At 40.4% G+C, this 13,795-nt stretch overlaps 1 protein-coding gene and 1 non-coding gene across 6 annotated transcripts in view; one reads left to right on the forward strand and one right to left on the reverse strand.

Annotated features, from left to right (window-relative positions):
- NRG3 (neuregulin 3) overlaps window positions 1-13,795 on the forward strand; it is a 1,046,954-nt gene that overhangs the window by 984,800 nt on the left and 48,359 nt on the right. The window lies entirely within an intron of this gene.
- On the reverse strand, window positions 8,100-8,207 carry LOC132017007 (U6 spliceosomal RNA). Its single transcript, XR_009404095.1, has one exon. It is a non-coding gene; the product is annotated as a U6 spliceosomal RNA (small nuclear RNA).

Raw genomic sequence — 13,795 nt, forward strand, 5'->3', positions numbered from 1 at the left:
GAAAGAAATGAAATCTTGCCATTTGCAACGACGTGGATGGAACTAGAGGGTATCATGCTTAGCGAAATAAGTCAATCAGAGAAAGACAACTATCATATGATCTCCCTGATATGAGGTAGTGGAGATGCAACATGGGGGATTAAGTGGGTAGGAGAAGAATAAATGAAACAAGATGGGATTGGGAGGGAGACAAACCATAAGAGACTCTTAATCTCGCAAAACCAACTGAGGGTTGCTGGGGGGAGGGGGATTGGGAGAAGGGGCTGGGGTTATGGACATTGGGGAGGGTATGCGCTATGGTGAGTGCTGTGAAGTGTGTAAACCTGGCGATTCACAGACCTGTACCCCTGGGGATAAAAATATATTATATGTTTATAAAAAATAAAAAGTTTAAAGAAAATTCTAGGTTGAATAGAATATTCATAGAATATTCCTTCCTTCTTCCAGGTCACTAGTACTCAAAGCTGCCTTACCGTAGCATAATTAATATTTTAAATATTTTAAGCTTCTTCACGTTAACTCAAGACAGTGTGGAAGATAGGATTATGCTTCCTGAAAATAATCTCCATGGTGATGGGTCCAAGATGCTCCTATGGTCATGAGCACCTCAGGTGTTCTTAGCTGTATAGAGGGAATTCTTAGCTGTATAGAATGAGGTTCTTTTGATAGGTGTGAGAGAACAGAAGAGGTCTTCTATAAGCATACAGTTAAAAGAGCTCCATCAGAGCAGAAATGAAGAAGAAAGGTATTACTTTTTGAGTGATTGGACACTATTTGGGGGGACTTTGCATCCTTTATTTTATTGTGTTCACAGAAATCATGCGTCAAAGTCCTTAGAATCCCTATTTTACAGATGAGGGCTTGGGGCTAGGAGACGACAAAGGATTTCTTTAGTATTACCTTGCCTAATCCAAGATACGATTTGTATTCAGACCCAGGTCTGCCTGACTCCAGAGTATGACCTCTTTTACCATCCCACACTACTGTTACATCATTATTTTGGTTTGATTAAAGACTTATTTACTAATTACAGTGGTATAGTTCCTTCTCCCTCTAGACAGTAGCATGAGTATCTTAAAAGCACGGACTCTGGAGCCAGACTGTGATCACTTATTTTTTATTTGAACCTGAATGCATAATTTAGTTTCTCTATGCTTCAATTCCTTCAGCTGCCAGTAGGGTTAATAATGCTCCCGGAACTGTGAAGAGGGCTAAAATAATTTGTACCTATAAAGGGTTTTGTATTGTAAGTGCTCAATAAACATGCGTGTTACAGTGGTCATTGCTATTGTTGACAGGGAGCCTTTTCACAGGAGCACAGCTAGACATAAAATAGGGACAATGCACAAGCAAGTTTTGAAGCCACCTCCTAACCTCCTACGTTCCAATAATGGAGAAATGAGAAGATTCCTGAGCCAAAAGTTGTTATTTCTTGCCAGTCTAAATAGGGTTCAGCTCCAGCTGATGGCTGGGAAAGGGGGGTACAGTTATTCACAGTCTGTGACTCATTAAGAAAATGAAATCATACCTTGCTTGGTCAGAGCAGTAAGAATGCACCTACTTGCAACTCCATGGGTGCAGAACCAGCAGCTTGAAATGGGAATATGTTCTATCGCCTTAGGCTTTCTCAGAGAGAGGGCTGCTATGTGCCCCCTTTTGGAGTCACTCCAGGCCAACAAAAATATTGATGGTGGCAGGACACCCAAGAGCATGCTGCTAGAGCATTTCAAGGGATTCAAGCATTCAGGCAGAAATTTTTAAAAAAAATTCTAGCTAAAAGCCATTCATCCATTTATATTTCAAGTATAGTATTCACTCTAATGTACTATAATGCAACCAAATTGCACCAGCTAGCTTTGTAGCTGAGGTCTATGGGCTCTAAACACCTAATGGAACATTCTGGTAAACAAAGAAACAAAAGCTTGTTAAAAAGTGATAGGAGCTTATGTGGCCATGAAGTATCGCACCCCTGAAATCATTCTCTGCTTTCCTTTATATATTTTAGGACAAGCCATTTTGCCCTGAATATAGTTTGTGAGTCCAGTAATTATTTCCTGATACAAAGTTGTTCCCATTTCAATCTCCGTGCGTCAAACTCTTTTTGATTAAAACAAACAGAGAGACAGAAAAACAAATGAAAATAAAGAAAACCCTGGGGAGGGGCGCCTGGGTGGCTTAGTCAGGTAAGTGTCAGGTTCTTGATCTCAGCTCAGGTCTTGATCTAGGGGTGTGAGTTCAGGCCCTGAGTTGGGCTCTCTGCTGGGTGTGGAGCCTACTTAAAAATAAAATTTTTTAAAATCGCAGGGGCATTGATTAGTGCAATAAGCGAGAAATAAGAAATGAAAATTCACAAGGATTTTGCCTTGAGAGTTTTCTTTCTTAGAGTCTGGGATAACACTAAGGTGTGGCTCTAGTGGTCAGAAAATACTTCTCTCATAACTTCTGAAGAATTCTAGGTAGCTCTCCCTTTGAACTGGACCTTCATTTAACATGACTCCCCTGTCCTTGGTCTCTTTGGCCCTTACTTTCTTTGTCTTTTCTATTTTGCCCCCACTTCAAACTGACCTCCATTCTCCTTCTGGTTTCTGAGTTTTCTGGCAAAGACCTTAGTTTCCCAACGCCTCAGTACCTGAATAGCTCATGAGATCTCTAGCTGCTGCTGTTCACATGCCTTCCCTGGACCTCAAGGCTCTTGCCTTAGACACTGAGTCCCTGAGCTTTAGTCACAGAAGCCATATTGGCCTTGTCGGTGAGCAGACGCTGAAGCTGGCTTCTGTGGGCTGGCAGCCTCCATGTTTGCCCAGCACAGTAAATGAACTAAAATTATTCTTGTGACAATTTATGGGGCTGTTTGAGAAATTTTAAAGCAATCTTACAAATACTCATTTAAAACATTATTTAAATTTTTATTGTACCTCTTATGACGAAGTAATTTTTATTCCCTGAATTTCTTTTTGCTTCTCCAGGGATCAGCACATTTTTTCCTAGAAAAGGTCAAAGAGTAAATATTTGGGCTTAGCGTTCTATGCTGTAGCCATGCAACTCTGCCATTTTAGTACAAAAGGAGCCACAGACAATACATCAACAAATGGACATGGCTTTGTTCCCGTAATCTATTTTTACAAAAACAGACTGGCCAGGTGTATTTGGTCTGTGGGCTATATTTTGCTGACCCCTGATTTTTCCCAGTGCATCCCTGCAGCGCCACAGCCCCCTCATACCCCTGCTCATTTCACACTTCTACATTTCCTTGTCAGCCGTATCACCGAGCTCAGGAGTCCTGAGAATGACTTATTTCACGGAATTGCATGGGGGTTCCTCTGTTGCGAAGCTTCACAGGGTCTCTTAAGTGGAGACAAAACATACATTGCCTAAAAGAGAATTGATGCCTCAGAATCATCAACAAATGCATGCATTTGGGGGAAATTTTTAGCATTATAAAATGGAGTGTTTTCTCCTAGAAATGATGAGAATGGCACTTCTGTCACACAAGCATGCATATCTGCTTAGGCACAGACATTTTGCTGAAAATCAGAATTATAATATTCTCTCCTGCCAACCCTGTAAGATGCTTGAATGATAATGGCAGGAGTAGGGTGTGGGAATATAGGAAATATAGTATATTCTCCTATTGACAACTCTCTTAACTCTGTTCTCTCCAAAAAGGGAGTTGTTTCTTAAGCCACTCTATCTAAAACCCGGCTGTCATTTCTAGATACTGGGGGCATGCTAGTACCCTTTTACCTTTCAGAAAACAAACCTTAAAGCAATCCCGAGGTATGAGATTTTTCCCAGATGGTAGGTCTGTGAACAGTGCCTCTGGGGTTCTTTACTGGATGAATTTTATTCCAGCTGCGATCTACTTATTCTAAGTCTTCCAAAAATTATTCTTCTTTACAAGTTTTCCTTTCTTCTTTGGTGACTGTACACTTGCTGTCATCAGTGATGTGTGCAGTATTTGATTCTAACAGAAATGGATCTTAGCTGGGCGTAAGACAAAGAGAAGGTTTTGATGTATTTCAGCAGGTGTGGACCTCCTCTCTGAGCTGGCTCAACCCATAGATAGCAACAGGAGATATGTAATTGCTGCACATCTCTTCCTCGCGAGCATAAGCTTCCCAGTAGTCTGAGATTTTTCCTAATTGCTGGTTTCATCCCGAAATATCACGGTGTGAACATTTTCTGAAGGTAGTCAACTGTGTGAGTGGCAGGGACATTGAAGGAAAAAAAGAAGAGAGTGTCCTTCTATCCCTTCAGCATTATTCTTAGATTCTGTGTCTTTTTTTCTTTTGTTTCCTTATGTATAGCGATTTCCTTGCCATAGTCCAGGTTAATGGTGGTTACATGGACTAGGCTAGGTCATGACACACCTACTGTGCTTACCAGTGTTAACAAAGTGTAAGAAGGGATATTTAATTAACAGAACATTTTAACAGTCATCCATCCAAGAATAAAGTTCAGGAACACTAAGAACTCCAGGGTAATACTTCTGTAAAGACACTGTGAGTGTGTTTGGATCTGACCACACCTAGTAATGGGGTTGAGTGATCTGCCTTTGCTGAGTCCTTCTAAGGAACTTGATTGAGAATGTTGCCTATAGGTTGAAGAATACACAGTCCTGATTTCTCAGAATTCCTGACCGTCTGTTATATATGCCAGTTCAGACTCCAAACTGGGTACGTTCGCATTGTGTTATTTTTCCGGATTTTCTGGAACAACACAAAACAAGAGCAAAATAAAAATGAAACAATCAGGGGCACCTGGGTGGCTCAGTGGGTTAAAGCCTCTACCTTCAGCTTAGGTCATGATCCCAGGGTCCTGGGATCGAGCCCCGCATCAGGCTCTCTGCTTGGTGGGGAGCCTGCTTCCTCCTCTCTCTCTGCCTGCCTCTCTGCCTACTTTTGATCTGTCTGTCAAATAAATAAATAAGATCTTAAAAAGAAAAAGAAACAATCAGCAAAGCGGAAAGAGCTTGCAGATTAAAGTGAAGACAAATAACTACCAGCGGGATTGCAATGCAATGTGATAATGGACCCGGGGAGATTCCTCCATTGCCTCACCCATGAAATTTGTCGGGGGTAGGAGGTAAGGGAAAGCTTCCTCCTTGTCAAAACCCGAGATCTAAATGATGTACTAGTTGGATGGGTGACATGAGAGATGATGCAAAGAGGACATTGTAGGCAGAAGGAATAACGTTTTATAGTTACCTGGAGGTGAGGAGGATGAACTGGAAGCAGACGTGGAACAGTGTATACAAGGCAAAGATCAAAGAAAAGACATTGGTTCATACAAGCCCAGACCATGGCAGATGAGCACCACCACCCTCACATCCCCTCCCCACACTGGTTTGTTTTTCTCCTCCTGGAATGGCAATCGCATCCCATTTTCATTCAGACTAAAAATTTTGAAGCTGTGCCTGATCTTCTATTTCCCTTTCCTATCCCACATCTGTTCCATGGGTGGGGCTATGAATCTTAGTGACTTGTCTTTATGTATTCATCCATCCTTTATTTTATAAAACAGACTTATTTTTGAGGTACTTACCATGCCTGACTTTGGGGGGAAATAAACGTGAATGGAACAGATAAGGAAGCAAGACATGCTTGAACTTTGGTGCCAGACACAATTGGGTTGGTTTTATGGTTCTACATTTCACCTTCTAGCTTCGTAACCTCGGGAAAGTCCCTTGCATTCTCCAGACCTCTGAGCGCGGGCAGAAAGAAGCTAATTATGTGTTCCTCAGAGTGCTTGCCACAGGGTCATTAAACATTAAATAGAAGCTTTCTATGTCCTCACTTTCCATAGCTAGCTTCCATTTCTCTCTTGAGACTTCTTTTAGTACACTTTCAAACATACATTGCCTCTTCTATTTGATTTTGTGCTCATTGTGGGCCAAGACTACTTGTTAGGTTTTTGTTTTTTTCTTTCAATGAAAGACATTCTTGGTTTACGTTTCTACTTTTGCTTAGTTTTGGTTCTCACAGGAGTCCTTTCAGTGGGCTTTTGGGTGTTGAAGAGAGGATGCATGGTTTCCCCTTCAGCTTCCTAGAGAGTAGGGAAAGAGGAAATCAGGAATAGAGAGAGCATACATGACTGTTACTTTTAATTTGTTGCATTTGAAGTTCAGATTCTTTATCTCTAAAGTGAAGATAAAAATGATTGTATTTTATCCTGCTTGCAGGATCTATAGCTGGACATCTGCCCCCATCTCTTTATAGTCTTAGCTCCCACTCTGCCCACGGGCAAGACTGCAGGGCTATCCCCAAATCTCCTGTGGCTGGTTTCACCTCCTGCCTTCTGTTCCTTCACCTACCCTGCCACTGTTCCCATTCTGTGGCCACTATCTTGTTTTCCCTCTCTATAGCTACTGTTTGGAATTGAGTTAGGAGGACAGCCTGCTTGCTTTGTAATCCCAACTTTGGCCCTACAAATCATGTTTTATATTCCCCCTGCCATCCATGGAGAATAGTCCTGGAGTCAGTTTTGCACTATTTCCACCCCTGTCTCTAGATTAAGTTCCCATACTCATATCCTGTTCCAGATGGACTAGCTTTTCTGGAAAGAATTAGATGTATTATTCAATTCCATTCTAATGATGTAAGCAATTATATATGTTTAAGAGAATATGAAATGAACACTTAGTATTGATAGCCTACTGGGAATGATTTCAGATACTTCTTTGTGCCATGACAATAGCTTGAGTTGAAATACCTATGTTGTCTATCTTCTCTATAACTTTATCTCATAAATGTCTCTGGCAACAACAATGAAAATAAGATTCTTTCTCTATTTGTGTAAAAAATGCCATTGGATTTTTGATAGGGATCACATCAAATCTGTAGATTGCTTTGGGTAGTGTGGACTACTCATCTTGCTGATGTCACTCTGCCCATAGCTCTGAAACACCACAGTTTCATATTTATTTTTATATTTCCATCTCACCTCCTAGATTAAAGGATTTGTGGAATTCTACCTTGTTTATCTTTATAGCCAAAGTATACATCTAGAGCAGTGTCTGATGTGGGATACAGGAGAAAATCCAATAAACATAGATGGTAAATTTCTTTCAATCTTAAATTTTAATCCTGTTTAGAGATGATATTTTTCTGAATTATTTAAATGGGTAGTGGTTACTCTATTAGATGCATCTAAGCAGCATTTTTTTAATTTATAAAAGCAAAGTTTCAATAAATTTAAAATGTTTATAGTATCTTAGCATGATACATGATCCTTTTAGAACACTGATCTGAATAGCCACTGTCCAAAATAGTGTATTAATAGAAAATGTGAGATATTGTAAGACCACCAGATTATGAAACAACTCATTAGAAAGATAGTTTGTTACAGTTCCCAAGAAGTGGGTAACACCGTGCTATGGGAGGCCCCAAGGGGGAGTACCAACGTTGGTCAGGAGGCAAAAGAGAAAGAGAAACTGTGGGGAAGAGCATTTATGGTGGTCTCACAGGAAGCAATGGGTGAAATAGTATAAGCAGACCTAGAATTGTCTAGTTTGAATAATTTTAGCAGGCTCTGGGTAGAGGGGCTGTCCCTATTTGCTTGTCCCTGGCCCTGGGATGATGAAGGCAGGTGGACAGTGGTCCAAAGTGTGAGAGGCCAATAAAGGTAGTGGTTGGGGGTGTGAGCTTTGGATTAGCTAATTTGTATTTGAAAATCATGTTCATGAGTGAGTTGCTTACTATCTACAAAATTGACTAACACTAGGAGGAAACTCTGTCAGCATCAGCAAGGTTCAGATGTCAAAGCATCAGAAATAGAAGACAAAAGACATGGTCATTACAGCGACTGATGCTGAACATGAATGGGCATGTGGAAGAGACAGACAAGCACTGTTATAAGACAAGAGCTGCCCCTATGGTATAGCTATAGGACATAGAATAAGTCTAAATGCTCCACATACTTTTATTGAAGGTTATATGCACAGACATCACAGAGACTGGTGGATTCTCTAGAGACCTTAAAATTCCATTTAATTCAGCTATAATCAGATGCTAGAATCACTTCCCATAAGGGTGTGGTTTATTTTGCTTCTGGATATATCTTTCAGAGGTTCTTTGCTTGTACTAATTCTTAAAGTGGCAAGTATCCTAATTCTTTTTTTTTTTTTTTTTTTTTTTTCTTGCGCAGGGGCCATGCTAATCTTCTCTGTATCGTTCCAATTTTAGTATATGTGCTGCCGAAGCGAGCACGCAAGTATCCTAATTCTTAAAGTGGCAAGTAAACTTCTGCCTCAGTTTAACCATCATTGTTCTTAACTCTTAGTACCTACCCTGTCCTCTCCTTGGGTCCTGTAGCTCACACCTCCTAAGTACACTTGTCACTAAATCCTTGTTAGTATCACTACCGAGTCAGAAACAAATTTCCTTGATTGCTGGAAGGTAACTTGTTTCTCTTGTCTGGGAAGAAAGGAGTTTACTAACTGCAGTGTAAGGTTATCATGTATTAATAATTACTCCTACTGCCCTTGGTCTAAAAGAAATGAGATGAAAAGGTCACATTTTGAAATGATGAAAAGTTCACCTGACCCAAGTCTTTCTTAGATTAGAGCTTAAGAACTTTTTAGTGCACTGTGGTTTCCAATGTTAAATGCTGGAAATCACAGTGGGTCTGTAAAACCAGTCAGTGTTGGTTTTTGGGGTGTGTGTGTGTGTGTGTGTTAAGTACTTGTAATGTCTATCTTAAAGACTAAGTAATGTTAATACTTCATCTTCCACTCTGGGAACTTATCATTATGGGTTTTTTGTTTGTTTGTTTTATGTTTTTCTTTTTTTGATAGGCCTTAGTGAATCAGGATTTTTCATTCATATGTGTGAATTAAGGACATCCGAGGGTATCTGCTGTCACTGAATAAAACAGTATGTTTGTCAGTTAGACCTCTCTATTCCTTGAAAAAACTGACTGGTACTGTTTTAGTAGGTGAGGTTTATTGATAAGATTTGGAGAGTTGTCAGACTGAGAAACCCCAAATATTTGAATGGGGAAGAACAGCATCTGCTAGACACCCCAGTTATCCACAGGCATATTCTTTCATTTCTTTCCTCTGACTTTCCTTTCCTTCCTCACAATCCTCTCTATACACCATATAGTTGATCTATAGGCTCTTTCAAGCCCAGTCACTAGGAGTACACAAGGCTGTTCATTATAGCATTGATTGTAATTAGACAAAATTGGAAAAAGTATAAATGTCCATAGGACTTCACCATGATATAGAACACCCCACAGCCACTAAAAAGGATGAGATAGACCTGTGGGCATGAACATGAAAAAATGCCCATGATTTTGACTTTATTTTAAGTGTTTTTTGTTTTTGTTTTTGTTTTTTAAGATTTTATTTATTTACTTGAGAGAGAGACAGTGAGAGAGAGCATGAATGAGGAGAAGGTCAGAGGGAGAAGCAGACTCCCCATGGAGCTGGGAGTCCGATGCGGGACTCGATCCCTGGACTCCAGGATCACGACCTGAGCCGAAGGCAGTCATCCAACCAACTGATCCACCCAGGCGTCCCTAAGTGTTTTTGTTTTTAAAGTGAGAGCATGAGATGGGCAAGGGGAAGAGGGGGAGAGAGAATCCAAGCAGACTGTACTGACCCTGCCATGGGGCTCCATCTCACAATCCTGAGATCATGTTCTGAGCTGAAACCAAGAGTGAGATGCCCAACCTACTGAACCACTTAGGAGCCCCTACTGAAAATTTTCAAAAGCAGGTTAACAAATAATAATAGAGCCATTCCTGCATGCAAGGGCATGATTAAATCTCACTAACGTAATAACTGAAAAACAAAAGGTAGATTTTACACATAATATGACTCCACTCATATAAAGTCCAGAAATAAGTACAGCTGAAATTCGGTGTTAGAAATCAGGTTAGTGGTTACATTGTAGACAAGGCAGTTGGTGTTAGGAAAGCACGTATGGGTTTCTTCTCCAGTACTTGTCATGTTCCCTTTCTTGATCTGGGTGTTTATCTAGGCGTGTTCATTTGTAAAACTTCCTAATGCTGTAAATTGATGAAGTATGCATTTTAAAAAATTTATTTATTTTAAAGACAGAGAGTGTGAGTGGGGGAGAGGGAGAGAGGAAGAGAGAGAATCTCAAGCAGACTCCCCACTGAGCACACAGCTTGGTGAGGGGCTCAAGCTCATGACCCCGAGATCATGACCTGAACTAAAATCACCAGTCCAACACTTAACTGACTGAGACACACAGGCACCCCAATTATGCATTTTTATATATGTGTTACACTTTGATGTGAATTTTATTTTAAAGGACTAGCATTTGAATTTTGTAAAAATAAAAGATGAGGACACTTAGCAACAGGGTCAGAAAGTAAAAGGATATTCTTAGATGGAGTAAGAGCTGTGGCCAACCCAAGAGCACGAACAAGCTAGACTTCTAGGGTGCTAAAAACTGCAAGCAAATAGAGGAAGCCAGTGGATGATGGTAGGTTCCCAAAGCAGGCAGTGGAGGGGCGGAAGTAGCAAAGTGTGGAAAGCGGAAGGCTCAATCATGCTATTTTATTGCCAGCCCTGTTTGTATATATCTACCCTTTCAATGAAATTTTCAGAAGCCAAATTTAAAATTAATTAGATCAATGGCATCTGGGTGACTCAGTGGGTTAAGCATCCAGCTCTTGGTTTGGCTCAGGTCATGATCTTAGGGGTGTGAGATCCAGCCCCACATGGTGCTTTGCACTGGGTGTGGAGCCTGCTTAAGACTCTCTCAGGCATCGGGGTAGCTCAGTCAGTTAAGCGTCTGCCTTTGGCTCAGGTCATGAACCCAGGGTCGAGGGGTCAAGTCCCATACTAGGCTCCCTGCTCAGCACGGAATCTGCCTCTCCCTCTACCTCTGCTATTCTCCTCCCGGCTCACACGTTCTCTCTTTCTCTCTTTCAAATAAATAAGTAAATAAAAATCTTTCCTTTTTTAAAAGAATTTCTCTCCCTCTGCCCTTTTTCCCCCTACCCCCACTCCCACACACTCTCTCTTTAAAAAAATTAAAAAATAAAATGAAATGAATTAAATTGAATGTTATCACACAAATTTGATAAAAGATCAAGCACATGTATCATCATTATTTTAACTCAAGGAACTTCAATATATCTCTGTTTCTGTAGCCAATGAGCTTGACTACAATGACTATTTTAATTATCCTGTTTATTTTTCCACATGAGGACTTGGAGAAATCGCTTGTTTTCGAATGGCTTAAATGCTACCTCTCAAACCCAGCTTTCTCTGTGGATTTTATCAGTAATCTCTATCATAATATACTAAAATCATAGCAACAACATCAATAATAATAAAAATAGAAACCACATCAATTCTATAAGTACCTTCAGTGAGGCAGACACTGGGTTCAGTAAATACATTATACAAAGTATTTCCTTTAATCTTCCAGTACCCCAGTGAGGGAGGTATTATCATCATTGCCACTTTTTCACTTTAAAAACTGAGTCACAAATAGGTTCAATAAAATTACCCGAATTCACATAAATAATTAGGGAAGGAGCTCGGGAACAGATTCCTGTGGTCTACCTCTTGACCTACACTGTCTGATGTAACCACTAGCTGTGTGAGTCCGTTGAGCACATGAAATGTGGCTAACCTAAAATGAGAGGAGCTGTAAGGGTCAAATACACACCGGATTTCAAAGACTTGGTACCAAAATATAAATGTATACATATATATATATATGTGTGTGTGTGTGTGTGTGTGTGTGTGTGTGTGTGTGTGTATAATATCCATATTTTTATAAGGATTCCATGTTGCAATGATACTATTTTACATATGTTGGATGAAATAAAATAACAAACATCAATTTTGCCTTTGTGTGTGTATGTGTGTGTGTGTGCTCCTTTTCCTGTGTCTTGGCTGCCTTAGGTGGATTTGAACAGATATCAATCTACAGTCTAAGTGCTAGAAATTCAGATCTCCTACTCTGAGGTGGAGTTCAGTTGTAGGTGTGCATGAAAGGATTCCCAGGTATTTCTTCTGTATGGCCAGAGTAGAGGACCACCGCCTTAAGTCCAGAAACCTGGGCTGTTTGATACCCAGCCTGCCTCAGGACAGCCCCAATGGGACAGTTTTAACATGGGCATGAGTTGTGCCAATGCTACAAAATGATCAGCCTGAATAGCTGTGCAAACAGCTGACTTTGTAGATGATGCTTATAGATCATAGTGGGATACCCCTAAAATCTAGGGCAAAGGAGTTAGTTTCCTTTAACTTACATCTTACCTGACTGGGGAAGATGGAGATCTGTTAGACCAACCTGGGGAGGGTTGGGTATCAAATTGGGCCTGGATGTTCATGTGGGTGGCAAGTTTGAAATGGTTCCAGAGGATTAGACTTCCCACACTATCAAAACAGGTCAAACACTCAAAGATTCCTATAAAACGCAGGGTCAGATTTTCCCCATTGCCAAGGAAATAACATTTTATCATTTCGAGTCACATGTCTTGCTGGTAGAATGTGACTTTGCCAATGAACAGTGAATCCTAAGTGATAAAAACTGGGGTTAAAGGTAAGGATTAGGGGACAGTTATTACAGGTTCAGGAAAAATGGAGTTCACAGACCTTTTAACAGGGAAGTCAGAAGCCAAAGACTAGTTTTACCTTGGCACTGAAAACTCACCAATAGATTTATTTTGATGCAATTTGCTTTTTGCTTATAATTTATTTGTGGGAGAAATAGCACTCAGAAAGCCACTGCATGTTAGAGATATCAATGAGAAGACCCAGGGCCTTTCATTTTTTTCAAAATGTGTTTTATAGCATTCACTTATCTATAGTCAGCCAGAGCAGACTATTTGGGAAAGGAGAGAGAGAGATAAGGGATTATTACAGGGAAGGTTTATTTGGTGGAGAGCACGGGGGAAGAAAAGGAAATTACAGGTTGAGAATGAATGTGTTTATGAATTTAAACTGTTATTTTCCCTTAAATATCAAATTTTATGGATAATGCACATCTAAAAGCATTTTACACGGAAATAAGATAAAATATAATTTTGAATATCAACATTTTGTTATAAAGTAATTATTTTACTTTTTCAAAGTATTTTCAAAGGTCCCCTTCCACAGTGGATTGCAGAATAAATCTTTTAGGTAAAAGGACCTCCCTCCAAGAAAACATAGCCTCTGTTTTATTACCCCACCAGGCAAAGAGCCCAGCTGGTAAAATGCTATGAGACATCCAGCCCAGAAGCTATTGACTTTAACAAAGGCCTATTGAGGGCCCTCCTCTGTGCAGTGAGGTGTCCCATGAGCCAGGGACAGGAATCCAAGAATGGAGGTGGTGTTCCTGCCTTTGAGCGGCTTACAGTCTAGGCTTTAAGGAAACAGATATATGCATTTTTGGTACAAGACAGTCAGTTATGGAGAAGATACAAAAGAGATATAAGAGGGAATTCTTGAAAAGAATTTTCAGACCTACTAGTATGTATTCTGAGTTTCTATAGATCAATGGCTACATTCGATTGTTAGGGCTGCCCACAGCAAAGCAGCCCAAACTGGCAGTTTAACAACAGAAATGGTATGGTCTTAACCCCAGTTTTTAGAAGTAGAAAGCAAGTTTTCAGGGTTGGTTCCTTCTGATGAAGACCTTGGGAAGAATGTGGTAGGATGTGTGCCTTGCTTCTGTCTTAGCTTCTAGCAGTTTTCCGTCTGTCTTTGGCCTTCTGTGACGTGGAAAGGCAATGCGCCAGTCTGCTTTCCTCCTCAAGTGGCATTACCCCTGTGTGTGTGTGTGTGTGTGTGTGTGTGTGTGTGTGTGTGTGTGTGTGT

The sequence above is a fragment of the Mustela nigripes genome, chromosome 4, assembly GCF_022355385.1.
Source record: "Mustela nigripes isolate SB6536 chromosome 4, MUSNIG.SB6536, whole genome shotgun sequence".
Lineage (NCBI taxonomy): Eukaryota > Metazoa > Chordata > Mammalia > Carnivora > Mustelidae > Mustela > Mustela nigripes.